This window comes from Coregonus clupeaformis, chromosome 30 (assembly GCF_020615455.1).
Source record: "Coregonus clupeaformis isolate EN_2021a chromosome 30, ASM2061545v1, whole genome shotgun sequence".
In the NCBI taxonomy this organism is placed as follows: domain Eukaryota; kingdom Metazoa; phylum Chordata; class Actinopteri; order Salmoniformes; family Salmonidae; genus Coregonus; species Coregonus clupeaformis.
The window spans coordinates 53914725-53931231 of NC_059221.1; the positions used below are offsets into that span (position 1 = coordinate 53914725).

At 44.3% G+C, this 16507-nt stretch overlaps 1 protein-coding gene across 1 annotated transcript in view; it reads left to right on the top strand.

The window, feature by feature from the left end:
• The window catches only part of LOC123481315 (testis-expressed protein 2-like), a 57091-nt gene continuing 40584 nt past the window's right edge, over positions 1 to 16507 (top strand). The window contains 2 exon segments of the mRNA XM_045209681.1: positions 1 to 186; positions 2527 to 2571. The gene's annotated coding sequence lies outside the window, so the exon portion shown is untranslated.

The following is a 16507-nucleotide window of genomic DNA, read 5'->3' on the forward strand; positions in this document are numbered from 1 at the left end:
CTCAGGAACTCTGTGCTTCCAGCGTTCAGCTGTCAACAGGCTGGGCAAGAAATGAGGCTCAGACAACGACGCAGTACTTGGAAGTGATAACAATACAACGTTTTGTTACTGTCCTGTAAACTGTTCATCTTCATTCAGTGGATTTTGTAATCCTGCTTGCGCGAGAGATTATGAACTCGGGACACGGTAAGGTCGCGCTTGTTTAGGCAAAACACACCTCTTTATCGGAGTTTCAGTTTTGACACCTTTGCTTTGTTGTCGAGAAATGTCACGTAGCCAGCGGTTTACAAAGATTGTTTTTCACAAACAACTTCGTTGTTATTTTGTTAAACAAACAATTTCAATTAGGGGTTTCACAAGAGTTAATGTTGAAATGTAAAAGCGAGAGTTGTTTTGAGACAGCTAGCTAGCTACTAGTAACTAGCTAAATTAGCTAGTCATTAGATGTAGTTGCATCCCAAACTAAACTAGGGAGTTTGCTAGGGCTTTGTTTCACCTATAACTAAACGCTAGCGAGCTAACGTTACTGTTAGCTGTCAAAGCTAGCAGTGTATGCATAGGTTATTATGCAACATAAGCTTACTAATCGATAAAACATTGCCCGTGTTTCCTTTATAGTTCAAAACATAACAGAATCAGAACATTACTTTCATATGTTTTAACCTGTTCTTTGAAGCAACTAAGAAGCCAGGTGGGTAACGTTAGTCATTGCATACGTACAGTAGCTAGTTATACTGTTGTGGCCAACAGTTATCTCAAATGAAGACTGTTGGCAAATTGGAATACATCGTTGGAAACATTTCTCACCTGAGCAAATGTTTAAGTGATGACAACATGATGCAAACCACATAATTACACAACTTTTGACTAAAGGATGTGTGTGTGGCAAGTCCAGCGTGACATTTTAAGTTAGTGTGTGTGTTGTGCGATTGCGCACGTTTAATGTACGTACACTACCAGTCAAAAGTTTGGTCACCTACTCATTCAAGGGTTTTTCTTTATTTTTACTATTTTTTACATTGTAGAATAATAGTGAAGACATCAAAACTATGAAATAACACTGTAGTAACCATAAAAGTGTTAGTGTTAAACAAATCATATGTCATATTATTATTATTATTATTATATGTGAGATTCTTCAAATAAACCAGCTTCATGAGGTAGTCACCTGGATCCATTTCAATTAATAGGTGTGCCTTGTTAAAAGTTAATTTGTGGAATTTCTTTCCTTCTTAATGCATTTGAGCCAATCAGTTGTGTTGTGACAAGGTAGGGGGGTATACAGAATATAGCCCTATTTGGTAAAACACCAGGTCCGTATTATGTCAAGAACCGCTCAAATAAGCAAAGAGAAATGACAGTCCATCATTACTTTAAGACATGAAGGTCAGTCAATACGGAACATTTCAAGAACTTTGAAAGTCTCTTCAAGTGCAGTCGCAAAAACCATCAAGCTCTATGATGAAACTGGCTCTCATGAGGACCGCCACAGGAATGGAAGACCCAGAGTTACCTCTGCTGCAGAGGATACGTTCATTAGAGTTACCAGCCTCAGAAATTGCAGCCCAAATAAATGCTTCACAGAGATCAAGTCATAGACACATCTCAACATCAACTGTTCATAGGGGACTGTGTGAATCAGGCCTTCATGGTCGAATTGCTGCAAAGAAACCACTACTAAACGACACCAATAAGAAGAAGAGACTTGCTTGGGCCAAGAAACACGAGCAATGGACATTAGACCGGTGGAAATTTGTCTGGATTCCAAATTTGAGATTTTTGGTTCCAACCGCTGTGTCTTTGTGAGACGCGGTGTGGGTGAACGGATGATCTCCGCATGTGTAGTTCCCACCGTAAAGCATGGAGGAGGAGGTGTTATAGTGTGGGGGTGCTTTGCTGGTGACCACTGTCTGTGATTTATTTAGAATTCAAGGCACACTTAACCAGCATGGCTACCACAGCATCTGCAGCAATATGCCATCCCATCTGGTTTGGGCTTAGTGGGACTATCATTTGCTTTTCAACAGGACAATGACCCAACACGCCTCCAGGCTGTGTAAGGGCTATTTTACCAAGAAGGAGAGTGGTGGAGTGCTGCATCAGATGACCTGGCCTACACAATCCCCGACCTCAACCCAATTGAGATGATTTGGGATGAGTCGGATGGCAGAGTGAAGGAAAAGCAGCCAACAAGTGCTCAGCATATGTGGGAACTCCTTCAAGACTGTTGGAAAAGCATTCCAGGTGAAGCTGGTTGAGAGAATACCTAGAGTGTGGAAAGCTGTCAAGGCAAAGGGTGGCTATTTGAAGAATCTCAAATATAAAATATATTTTGATTTGTTTAACACTTTTTTGGTTACTACATGATTCCATATGTGTTATTTCATAGTTTTGATGTCTTCACTATTGTTCTACAATGTAGAAAATAGTACAAATAAAGAAAAACCCCTGAAATGAGTAGGTGTGTCCAAACTTTTGACTGGTACTGTATATCTATATGATCATTGTTGATTTTGTTCTCTTTAGCAGATGCTGAGACGATGCTGGATTGAATGGCACTGAGGATACGAGGTAAGCATTTTGCCAGTAAATTTGAACTGATTATTGATCCATTCTCTGTGACACAACTGACCTTTTGAGAGAGAGAGAGAGAGAGAGGAAAATAAAAGCTAAGGAGAAAGAGAGACAGTGCACACTGATTTCTGTAATACACAGCCATTATTCAATTGGAAAAGATTGAGATTCCAGCAGCAGTCAAGGACGGGTTCTAGGCGAACCATAATAAGACACACAGGGCTTGTGGTAATGGCTGGAGCAGAAGGAGTGGAATGGTATCAAATATGTGTTTGACGCCATTCCATTCTCTCCTTTCCAGCCATTATTATGAGCCGTCCTCCCCTCAGCAGCCTCCACAGATCAGTATGTGTCTTTTCAGCCCAAACAAATACAAGGACATAAACGTCATCACTGACATTCACTGCTGCTGAGAGGAGGGCAACCTACACTCTGCTGTTAGTCTTTTTGAGCAGACCTGTGGTATTTGTCAGGTACCTTGACATGGATTTGACTAATTGTCCAAGTGAAAAGTAAATGGCTGTCTGTGGCTGCCATTCAGCACTGTGATAATGTTTCTGGAGCAGTCGTAGCCTTGGAGCCAGACACCCACCCGGTCTCTGGAGCCTATGCCTTGAAGGTGATTTACAAGTCAAAGAAACAAGTCCTGTCAAATTATTGTTCAACCATTTTCCTTAAACAAATGTATCCCAAGAAAGACTCAACATGTTTGGTTTAGCAGCCTGTTGCAGTTGTTGTAGGCCTAGGCTAGGCCTCCCTATTTTGCATATACAAGGTGTATTTTTTCCATGGAGTTTCCCATAGGCCTATGTGTAAGGGCTTATCTGTTTGTGCTATTGAGCATATGTTTGTGCTATTGATCATTATGCGATGTCCTGATATTTTGTGCTACCTCTCAAAATCGTATTTCACCATGGTAACGGTTCGGGTACAGTTTCATTGGTTAATGATCCACGGTTGGTTGCACCCTTTTTACACTGCCCTCTAGCATGAGTCATTTCAAGGGGCCTCCTCATGTGTACTCAATACAATATTGTATGTGCTAGGCAAGCTACCGTTAGGCAAATTCTGAAATCAAATTCTACTAATTCCGGCTGTACATCCTTTACTTCACTCTCGCGACACATCACCTAGCCTAACACTAAGGTTATTAATAGAATAGTTGTTCTCAGCTGTGTGTTTAAAAAAAAAACATAATCCACACAAGAGACACGGCCTTGAGTAGTGTGAAATCTTCTGGATTTATGTGTCAGGTTAAACGTAGAAACGTGTGAATGCGAGAAAGAGAGTGAGAGAAAGAAAGGAGAGAGTGCCTAAGCATCTGTTTAAGGCTCACTAAGCTTAGCCTAATGTGTGTAGCAGGTGCATCAGAAAGAGCAGTCACACCTGTCCATCTACAGCAAAACCGGAGGCATAGTGAAATGGATGTCTGATATACAGGAGAGAGGGAAATCAAAGCAAGCCTTCTATTCCTGTCAGGCAAAAGCTGCTATGAAACAAATCTGTTTGAGTTCCCTCTGGTAGTCGTGGCGACTGTTCACTTTGACCACATTGACACGTGGTCGTCTGGTCGAAGTCTTTGGTCTCACGTTAATTTTAGGCCAGATAGTGACCCCCTACATAAGTTAGCAGTAACATATTTGAGTACAGGCTGAAATGTTATGTCTTCTTTCAAGCCGAACACTCCATGCTTGTTGTGACTGATGAAGGATCTCCATCTATCCTGTTTTGCAATGTCATAGAACAGGTGTGTGTAGGCTGTTCTCTCCACAGTGCAGAGGCCTCCCTGTAGAATGCTGGTAAAACCACACTGCAGTGTGTTATTGTGTGTGAGAGTGTCATGAGACTGGGAAAATGTGCTGCTTATCACAGCTTTATGCTGGGCCTACGGATTACACCCTGTTGACTCGGCACCTGTTCATGGCTCTGCCCCTGACTCACTACTTGGCCACCTAAATATTTCCAAGTTGTTGGTCTATTTTTATACTCCCGCTCCTTTCTCATCCTTCATCAGTCACCAAATTAGCTTTCATACCATTTTGTAATGGCTCTTTATAGAGCAAAGCACTGAGTTGTTGACTCAACTGTACTGTTGTGTCCTGTTGCATCGTGGTCCACGTCACAGGTTAGCCGTTCAGAGGCCGTAAAAGGTGTGGCAGAAAGCTGAGCAATTGAGGAGGAAGTTTCCCTTTTACACTAAGGCACAGAGGAGAAACTCACCTCATTGCCCTGCCACAGTTTATCAAGTCCAACAGGCTCTTCCTATCAACCCGAGCATGTCTATACAAATCCAGGTCAAAGCTGGTGAAGTTTAACTCCATGGAATGGCATTGTTGTTGGTTTTGATCTAAACAGGTTTGACTGGGATTAAGGCAGGAGGACACAATGGTTCAATAAACAGGCATTTCTTTTGGCCTTGTTTCCCATTGCCCTAGTAGCCTCATAAAATGCACTCTTATCAGATCAGACAGACAACAGTTGTAGCATTAGGCGCTTAGGCTAACTCAAATCAAATCAAATCAAATCAAATTTTATTGGTCACATGCGCCGAATACAACAAGTGCAGACATTACAGTGAAATGCTTACTTACAGCCCTTAACCAACAGTGCGTTTATTTTAAACAAAAAAGTAAGAATAAAACAACAAAAAAAAAAAAAAAAAAGTGTTGAGAAAAACAAAGAGCAGAAGTAAAATAAAGTGACAGTAGGGAGGCTATATATACAGGGGGGTAACGGTGCAGAGTCAATGTGCGGGGGCACCGGCTAGTTGAGGTAGTTGAGGTAATATGTACATGTGGGTAGAGTTAAAGTGACTATGCATAAATACTTAACAGAGTAGCAGCAGCGTAAAAAGGATGGGGTGGGGGGCAGTGCAAATAGTCCGGGTAGCCATGATTAGCTGTTCAGGAGTCTTATGGCTTGTGGGTAGAAGCTGTTGAGAAGTCTTTTGGACCTAGACTTGGCACTCCGGTACCGCTTGCCGTGCGGTAGCAGAGAGAACAGTCTATGACTAGGGTGGCTGGAGTCTTTGACAATTTTGAGGGCCTTCCTCTGACACCGCCTGGTATAGAGGTCTTGGATGGCAGGGAGCTTTGCCCCAGTGATGTACTGGGCCGTACGCACTACCCTCTGTAGTGCCTTGCGGTCAGAGGCCAAGCAGTTGCCATACCAGGGCGGTGATGCAACCAGTCAGGATGCTCTCGATGGTGCAGCTGTAGAATTTTTTGAGGATCTGAGGACCCATGCCAAATCTTTTTAGTCTCCTGAGGGGGAATAGGCTTTGTCGTGCCCTCTTCGCGACTGTCTTGGTGTGCTTGGACCATGATAGTTCGTTGGTGATGTGGACACCAAGGAACTTGAAGCTCTCAACCTGTTCCACTACAGCCCCGTCGATGAGAATGGGGGGCGTGCTCAGTCCTCTTTTTTTTTCCTGTAGTCCACAATCATCTCCTTTGTCTTGGTCACGTTGAGGGAGAGGTTGTTGTCCTGGCACCACACGGCCAGATCTCTGACCTCCTCCCTATAGGCTGTCTCATCGTTGTCGGTGATCAGGCCTACCACTGTTGTGTCGTCGGCAAACTTAATGATGGTGTTGGAGTCGTGCCTGGCCATGCAGTCATGGGTGAACAGAGAGTACAGGAGGGGACTGAGCACGCACCCCTGAGGGGCCCCCCGTGTTGAGGATCAGTGTGGCAGATGTGTTGTTACCTACCCTTACCACCTGGGGGCGGCCCGTCAGGAAGTCCAGGATCCAGTTGCAGAGGGAGGTGTTTAGTCCCAGGATCCTTAGCTTAGTGATGAGCTTAGAGGGCACTATGGTGTTGAATGCTGAGCTGTAGTCAATGAATAGCATTCTCACGTAGGTGTTCCTCTTGTCCAGGTGGGAAAGGGCAGTGTGGAGTGCGATAGAGATTGCATCATCTGTGGATCTGTTGGGGCGGTATGCAAATTGGAGTGGGTCTAGGGTTTCTGGGATTATGCTGTTGATGTGAGCCATGACCAGTCTTTCAAAGCACTTCATGGCTACAGACGTCAGTGCCACGGGTCGGTAGTCATTTAGGCAGGTTATCTTAGAGTTCTTGGGCACGGGGACTATGGTGGTCTGCTTGAAACATGTTGGTATTACAGACTCGGTCAGGGACATGTTGAAAATGTCAGTGAAGACACTTGCCAGTTGGTCAGCACATGCTCGGAGTACACGCCCTGGTAATCCGTCTGGCCCAGCGGCCTTGTGAATGTTGACTTGCTTAAAAGTCTTACTCACATCGGCTACGGAGAGCGTGATCACATAGTCGTCCGGAACAGCTGGTGCTCTCATGCATGCTTCAGTGTTGCTTGCCTCGAGCGAGCATAGAAGTGGTTTAGCTCGTCTGGTAGGCTTGTGTCACTGGGCAGCTCGCGGCTGTGCTTCCCTTTGTAGTCTGTAATAGTTTTCAAGCCCTGCCACATCCGACGAGCGTCAGAGCCAGTGTAGTATGATTCAATCTTAGACCTGTATTGACTCTTTGCCTGTTTGATGGTTCGTCGGAGGTCATAGCGGGATTTCTTATAAGCTTCCGGGTTAGAGTCCCGTTCCTTGAAAGCGGCAGCTCTACCCTTTAGCTCAGTGCGGATGTTGCCTGTAATCCATGGCTTCTGGTTGGGGTATGTACGTACGGTCACTGTGGGGACGACATCATCGATGCACTTATTGATGAAGCCAGTGACTGATGTGGTGTACTCCTCAATGCTGTCTGAAGAATCCCGGAACATGTTCCAGTCTGTGCTAGCAAAACAGTCCTGTAGCTTGGCATCTGCGTCATCTGACCACTTTTTTATTAACCGAATCACTGGTGCTTCCTGCTTCAGTTTTTGCTTATAAGCAGGAATCAGGAGGATAGAGTTATGGTCAGATTTGCCAAATGGAGGGCGAGGGAGAGCTTTGTATGCGTCTCTGTGTGTGGAGTAAAGGTGGTCTAGAGTTTTTTTCCCTCTGGTTGCACATTTGACATGCTGGTAGAAATTAGGTAGAACGGATTTAAGTTTCCCTGCATTAAAGTCCCGGCCACTAGGAGCGCTGCATCTGGATGAGCGTTTTCCTGTTGATTAATGGCCTTGTACAACTCATTCAGTGCAATCTTAATGCCAGCATTGGTTTGTGGTGGTAAATAGACAGCTATGAAAAATATAGCTGAAAACTCTCTTGGTAAATAGTGTGGTCTACAGCTTATCATAAGATACTCTACCTCAGGCGAGCAAAACCTCGAGATTTCCTTAGTATTTGATTTTGTACACCAGCTGTTGTTTACAAATATACAGAGACCGCCACCCTTTGTCTTACCGGAGCCAGCCGTTCTGTCCTGCCGATGTAGCGTGTAGCCTGCTAGCTGAATGGTATCATTGTTGTCGTTCAGCCACGACTCCGTGAAACATAAGATATTACAGTTTTTAATGTCCCGTTGGTAGGATAACCGTAATCTTAAATCGTCAATTTTATTCTCAAAAGATTGAACGTTGGCTAATAGTATTGATGGGAGAGGCAGTTTACTCGCTCGCCGTCGGATCCTTACAAGGCATCCGAACCTTCATTTGCAGTGCAACCCAAAACAAAAAAGAGTTGCGTAAATCCATCCCCCTTCTCAGGTTGTCTCTTATGGGGAAAAATACTTAGCGATGTTTCGCAATGACTCATCGTTGTGATTTGTGCATATGTAATGTGTTCTATGGAATATGTTCTATGCAGAGACTGGTGTGAGAAATGGAGGCGGACTCCTGAGTGGCGCAGTGGTCTAAGGCACTGCATCGCAGTGCTAACTGTGCAACTAGATCCTGGTTCGAATCCAGGCTCTGTCGCAGCCGGCCGCGACCGGGAGACTCATGGGCGGCGCACAATTGGCCCAGCGTCGTCCAGGGTAGGGGAGGGAATGGCCGGCAGGGATGTAGCTCAGTTGATAGAGCATGGCGTTTGCAACGCCAGGGTTGTGGGTTCGATTCCGACGGGGGGGCAGTATAAAAAATAATAAAAATATGTATTCACTAAACTGTAAGTCGCTCTGGATAAGAGCGTCTGCTAAATGACTAAAATGTAAAATGTAAAATGTAAATGTGCCAGTGCTTGAGTAATCTGTTTTGAATTATGCTTGATGCTAGTCGTCGGCCGTTTCTATCACCATTATTCTCCTCTTGGCAAGACCGACATTCTTCCCGGGAGACAGTGGGCTTACCCAGATGAAAATGACAGACACGGTCTGGCACATTTACAGAAATGTTGATCATTGTCTCTGTCAAACTCAGGCAGCTTCTGGTGAACAACAGGGATTTATAGTCCTATTCAGGTATCGAGAGGCGATGAATAGTTGCTCAATTAGGCCCACTGTTCTCACACGGGGCACCAAGGGTCGAGCTTCTGGAGGAGCCCCTGTACTGAGATCAGTGTGTACCGATGGATGGACAGGGCCTTTAATCAAACAGCAGGATGGTGGATGTGGTGGGTCTATAATGTCTCACTGGGGTGTCACTGCGGATGACTCTGCCTGGATGACTCTGTCTGGACAGTAGGGCTGACCCCATTTAGTCGACTGGTCGATAGGCTGTTGGTCGACCGAGATTTCTTTAGTCGAGCAGTAGCTAAAAATAATGAATGGTGTACAGGACACCTATGATTCGTGCCTGTCTGAGTGGACTAATCCATTGTGGAGGCCGTGGGGATGGCGGAGTCCATCACTCTAAGACATGCGCTACTGAAATTGTATATGGTTATATTACAGAAGAACAATGGTGCAACACAAAAAATATATATATATTTTTAATAACAAATGCGCTTTCTCCTGCGTTGGATAGCGGTCGCTGTCCGCGATTCTGAAACATCAGTGCGCTGTTGAATTGGCCCCTTTTCCTAGACCATGTTTCTATGTGCATAATAGCAAAGTTAACCAGCATATTGGTGTTGAGAACAATGCGGCGGCGGCAGCAGTGGAGTTAGGAGTCGAGAAAACAGCCCTTGCCTTAATTATCTAAGAAAAGTGAGGAGAGAGGATACCCCAACTTAATTAGGTCTATAATCAACAGCCTAACTGTTAAATGTGCCTGGCTTTATAAATCATCCAGATACACTATACAGTGCATTCGGAAAGTATTCAGACCCCTTGACTAGTTCCACATTTTGTTACGTTACAGCCTTATTCTAAAATTGATTAAATTGTTTTTTTTTTCATCAAACTACACACAATAGCCCATAATGACGAAGCAAAAACAGGTTTTTAGAAATGTTTCCACATTTATTACAAATAAAAAATAGAATTTACATAAGTATTCAGACCCTTTACTCAGTATTTTGTTGAAGCACCTTTGGCAGCGATTACAGCCTTGAGTCTTCTTGGATATTACGCTACAAGATTATTAGCACACCTGTATTTGGTGAGTTCCTCCATTCTTCTCTGCAGATCCTCTCAAGCTCTGTCAGGCACAGCTATTTTCAGGTCTCTCCAGAGATGTTCGATCGGGTTCAAGTCCGGCCTCTGGCTGGGCCACTCAAGGACATTCAGAAACTTGTCCCGAAGCCACTCCTGCTTTGTCTTGTCTGTGTGCTTAGGGTCGTTGTCCTGTTGGAAGGTGAAATTTTGCCCCAGTCTGAGGTCCTGAGCGGTCTTGAGCAGGTTTTCATCAAGGATATCTCTGTACTTTGCTCCGTTCATCTTTCCCTTGATCCTGACTAGTCCCAGTCCCTGCCGCTGAAAAATATCAGCACAGCATGATGCTGCCACCACCATGCTTCACAGTAGGGATGGTGCCAGGTTTGATCCAGACGTGATGCTTGGCATTTAGGCCAAATAATTCAATCTTGGTTTCATCAGACCAGAGAATCTTGTTTCTCATGGTCTGAGAATCCTTTAGGTGCCTTTTGGCAATCTCCAAGCAGGCTGTCACGTCCCTGACCAAGGCCCTTCTCCCCCGATTGCTCAGTTTGCACGGGCGGCCAGCTTTAGGATGAGTCTTCGTGGTTCCAAACTTCTTCCATTTAAGAATGATGGAGGCCGCTGTGTTCTTGGGGACCTTCAATGCTGCAAATATTTTTGGTACCCTTCCACAATTTTAGAATAAGGCTGTAACTTAACAAAATGTGGAAAACATGGAGGGGTCTGAATACTTTTAGAATGCACTGTATATACAAAAGTATGTAGACTCCACTTCAAATTAGTGGATTCAGCTATTTCAGCCACACCCGTTGCTGACAGGTGTGTAAAATCAAGCACACCGCCATGCAATCTCCATAGACAAACATTGGCAGTAGAATGGTCTTACCGAAGAGCAACGTGGCACCGTCATAGCATGCCACCTTTCCAACATGTCAGTAAGTCAAATTTCTGCCCTGCTAGAGCTGCCACGGTCAACCTTAAGTGCTGTTATTGTGAAGTGGAAAAGTCTAGGAGCAACAACGGCTCAGCCGCGAAGTGGTGGTAGGCCACACAAGCTCACAGAACAGGACTGCCGAGTGCTGGAGCGTGTAGCGCATAAAAATTGTTTGTCCTCGGTTGCAACACTCACTAACGAGTTCCAAACTGCCTCTGGAAGCAACGTCAACACAATAAATGTTTGTCGGGAGCTTCATGAAATGGATTTCCATCTCCGAGCAGCCGCACACAAGCCTAAGATCACCATACGCAATGCCAAGCGTCGGCTGGAGTGGTGTAAAGCTCGTCGCCATTGGACTGGAGCAGTGGAAACCCGTTCTCTGGAGTGATGAATCACGCTTACCCATCTGGCAGGCCGAAGGACGAATCATCTGGGTTTGGCGGATGCCTGGAGAACGCTATCAGCCCAAATGCATAGTGCCAACTGTAAAGTTTGGAGGAGGAATGATGGTCTGGGGCTGTTTTTCATGGTTCGGGCTAGACCCCTTAGTTCCAGTGAAGGGAAATCTTAACACTACCGCATACAATTACATTATAGACGATTCTGTGCTTCCAACTTTGTGGCAACAGTTTGGGGAAGGCCCTTTCCTGTTTCAGCATGACAATGCCCCTGTGCAGAAAGCCAGGTCCATACAGAAATGCTTTGTTGAGATCGGTGTGGAAGAACTTGACTGCCCTGCACAGAGCCCTGACCTCAACCCCATCGAACACTTTTGGGATGAATTGGAACGCCGACTGCGAGCCAGGCCTAATCATTCAACATCAGTGCCCGACCTTACTAATGCAGAAATGTCCCCGCAGAAATGTTCCAACATCTAGTGGAAAGCCTTCCCAGAAGAGTGGAGGCTGTTATAGCAGTAAAGATTGGACCAACTCCATATTAATGCCCATGATTTTGATGTTCGATGAGCTGGTGTCCACATACTTTTGGCAATGTAGTGTATATCTACAGTGAGGGAAAAAAGTATTTGATCCCCTGCTGATTTTGTACGTTTGCCCACTGACAAAGACATGATCAGTCTATCATTTTAATGGTAGGTTTATTTGAACAGTGAGAGACCGAATAACAACAAAAAAATCCAGAAAAACGCATGTCAGAAATGTTATAAATTGATTTGCATTTTAATGAGGGAAATAAGTATTTGACCCCTCTGCAAAACATGACTTAGTACTTGGTGGCAAAACCCTTGTTGGCAATCACAGAGGTCAGACGTTTCTTGTAGTTGGCCACCAGATTTGCACACATCTCAGGAGGGATTTTGTCCCACTCTTTGCAGAGCTTCTCCAAGTCATTAAGGTTTCGAGGCTGACATTTGGCAACTCGAACCTTCAGCTCCCTCCACAGATTTTCTATGGGATTAAGGTCTGGACACTGGCTAGGCCACTCCAGGACCTTAATGTGCTTCTTCTTGAGCCACTCCTTTGTTGCCTTGGCTGTGTGTTTTGGGTCATTGTCATGTTGGAATACCCAACCACGAACCATTTTCAATGCCCTGGCTGAGGGAAGGAGGTTCTCACCCAAGATTTGACGGTACATGGCCCCGTCCCTTTGCGGCGAGTTGTGTTGATGCCAAAGAGCTCCATTTTGGTCTCATCTGACCACAACACTTTCACCCAGTTCTCCTCTGAATCATTCAGATGTTCATTGGCAAACTTCAGACGGGCATGTATATGTGCTTTCTTGAGCAGGGGGACCTTGTGGGCGCTGCAGGATTTCAGTCCTTCACGGCGTAGTGTGTTACCAATTGTTTTCTTGGTGACTATGGTCCCAGCTGCCTTGAGATCATTGACAAGATCCTCCCATGCAGTTCTGGGCTGATTCCTCACCGTTCTCATGATCATTGCAATTCCACGAGGTGAGATCTTGCATGGAGCCCCAGGCCGAGGGAGATTGACAGTTCTATTGTGTTTCTTCCATTTGCGAATAATCACACCAACTGTTGTCACCTTCTCACCAAGCTGCTTGGCGATGGTCTTGTAGCCCATTCCAGCCTTGTGTAGGTCTACAATCTTGTCCCCGACATCCTTGGAGAGCTCTTTGGTCTTGGCCATGGTGGAGAGTTTGGAATCTGATTGATCGCTTCTGTGGACAGGTGTCTTTTATACAGGTAACAAACTGAGATTAGGAGCACTCCCTTTAAGAGTGTGCTCCTAATCTCAGTTTGTTACCTGTATAAAAGACACCTGGGTGCCAGAAATCTTTCTGATTGAGAAGGGGTCAAATACTTATTTCCCTCATTAAAATGCAAATCAATGTATAACATTTTTGACATGCGTTTTTCTGGATTTCTTTGTTGTTATTCTGTCTCTCACTGTTCAAATAAACCTACCATTAAAATTATAGACTGATAATTTCTTTGTCAGTGGGCAAACGTACAAAATCAGGAGGGGATCAAATACTTTTTTCCCTCACTGTAGCTACAGAAATAAGACAGATTCTGCTTGTGTTGCCTGTTTGAGTGTTTGTTTAATAGCCTACTGATTCTGTAAGCACCAAGCCTCGCGCAACCACATATCAGATAAACAATTTTGCTATGCTTTAATAAAGGCTTTACACTTTTTTCCCGTCAGAACAGCCTCTCTGGTATTACTTATAATTTATTGAGTGTTGTTTACACCCTTCAAGATTGTCCGAAAAATATTTATATTTTATTGTTATTGTTATTATGATCATCAATGTCATTATCTTTAGTAGGCTTTGAATAGCAGCCTTGTATAACCACCATCGAGCTGTGGGCCTAAGAGCTCATCCTGTTTAGTCTTAATACCGTAACTTACATAGGCTATATAGGCTACTGTATCAATCATTCATTCGTTCGTGTCATCACACAGCATACGCGTCATTCATGATTTGAAATACAATCATGCATTTTAGTTTTACAATAAAATAGCAGAGCGACCCTTGAATAATTAGCGTAAACAATAAATAAACCGTTCCATGTCGGCAATTGCATTCACGAATGCATGCAACTTTTTAGTCTTTGCTGTAATAAAGGCTTGTTACAACAGTCTCTGGTACGCTTATAATTGATTTAGTGTTGTTTACATTGTTCCAAACGGTCAGATCAAATCAATTGCGGTCAGACTCCCTCTAGTCATATGTGTCTTCATTAGTTAATGAAACAGTGCGCTTAAAACACATAGGATGTCTATATATGGAAAAATACACGTTTAAAAATGTCGACCAGTCGATTGGTCTACTGGACAGCAACTGAAGACACCTGGCTGAGACTTCTGAGCACAGCGGATCACACTGTCCATTCTGTTAACAGACCCATGCCGCCTCCGACACCAATGAAGATCGCGTATGGCCTAATTATTTCAATATGGCAGCTATTCATTTAGTCTTCATAGCTCAGTGATTCTTGTCCTCCTGAGAGCGCTCTTGTCTTTTCCCCAGGTATCTGAAGACAGTTGTTTGTGCAGACATGGTCAATGCCCTCGGATATCCCTCAGAAGTAATGACCATTACAGAAACATGTAAACCTGTCAACTATGAGCGATAACAGAGGTGGGTCAGGCATCGTCTCCGTACCCAGTAACAGGCCCATCCATCATCCCTTACCTCCAGGATACAATCACTTGTTTACCATGAGAAACAGAGCTGATACAAGGAGGGTGGGAGGGAAATAAATGATACTTCCGAATACAAGCCAATGTCTATCGCTTTTAAAAATGGAGATGGCGAGGCAAGCTGTGATTAGTTGCGTCAGGGCTTGAGTTCTGGTTCCGAGCCGGAAGCAGACAGAAATAGAGATGTCTCATCCCTGAAAGCCAAAGCACAGACAGACAGACTGTCATTTTGGACCCGAGCTGTGCCATTCCAGCCTTTCCAGATCCTCCAGTACATGAGGCCGCTACCTAAGTGATTAGTCATGGATATTTCTAGGCAGCTCAGCCCGTTTCAGACCACATTAGTCACTTTCTCTATCGATCAAAGTACCAGAGTTAATCATTAACAGTCAGTTTAGCAATGTCTAGCCCCATTTGGTTTCTGCTACATACAGCGTTATTAGCAGTGCCGTACCACAGGCTATTGATTGTTCTTCCATGTTGGCTTGTTCCTCATTTTCTACAGTCTGTCTAGCTAGGTAACAGTTCTTCTTCAGCACTGTTGTGTGCTGTTGCGTACGGTTGCCTTGGAAGTTGGCTGTTGTGGAACTGTGTCGAAGTGGCAGGAAAACCCAATTACTCCAGACAGATAAGGCAGCCAGGCAGAGATCTGGCATGTGTTGTCTGCCAAGGAGAAAAAAACCGTCAGCAGAACCCAGTTAGGCTTCCACTCTCTTAGGTGTGTGTCCGTGTTTGCACACTTTCACTTGTATGCGACTGTGCATGTATGCGCTTGTGTGTCTGGATGATTGTGTCCGTTAGCCAAGGGGGAGCTAAGTTGGAGGGAATAGAGCCAGTGTTGGTGGACACTGCAGCAGTAGACGGCTGGACAGAAACGCCAAGAAGATCATCAAGGACCTCAGCCACCCGAGCCAAGGCCTGTTCACTCCGCTACCATCTAGATGGCGGAGACAGTACAGGTGCATCAAAGCTGGGACCGAAAAACAGCTTCTATCTCCAGGCCATCAGACTGTTAAACAGTTAACACTAGCTGGCCTCCGCCCTGTACCCTGCCCTGAACCTTAGACTCTGTCACTAGCCGGCTACCACCCGGTACTTTATCCTGCACCTTAGAGACAGCTGCCCTATGTACGTAGTCATTGAACACTGGTCACTTTAATAATGTTTACATACCGTTTTACCCACTTCATGTGTACATACTGTATTCTAGTCATGGCTCATCCTATATAACTACTGCTGTACACACCTTTTGTATTCACATACTGTCCATACTAAGGGGCTCTATGCTAACTTTTGTTTTTATAGTTGAAAAATGTCGGAGCACACAAAGAAATTTAGGAGCACAATAAAAATATTTTGCGGTAACAAGCTGTTTTCTTTGTAGTATGGGTGCAAGCATGACGGTCATGAATCTGCGCTCTGTGTATTCTCCATGGTACTCAGGGGCTGGGGTACACTGGTGCTCCTAAATATTAATTCCAGGTCGCACAGCTAAATATTTAGATGCAAATGCGAGTAAAATGGTCGCACTGTAGAGCCCTCATACTGTCTATACACACCATTCACATATATATATATTTACATTCCGGACTCTGGTCCAGAAGTTAATTTCCTGCAATTCTATCCATTTTGCAATGGGCTTTTGTACTGTGTATTTAAATACTGTATTCTCCACATGCCTCATTCTAATATTTCTACTACTGTACATTGCATTTTAGTTACACTGTTTATACTCACCGCATATTTATTTATATACTTGATTCTTGACATAGCTCACTCTAATATATCTACTGCTGTACATATCATTCTTAGTATATCTTGTGTAAATTCATCTGGTGTATATACATATGTATGTATAGATTGCATTTGAATTACGGTTACAGTAATTCAAATGTTTTTAATTTTTATTATTAAGCTTAGACAGGCAGACTGCTGCCGGAGCCACTCATTCAACTCAGCTAAACATAACG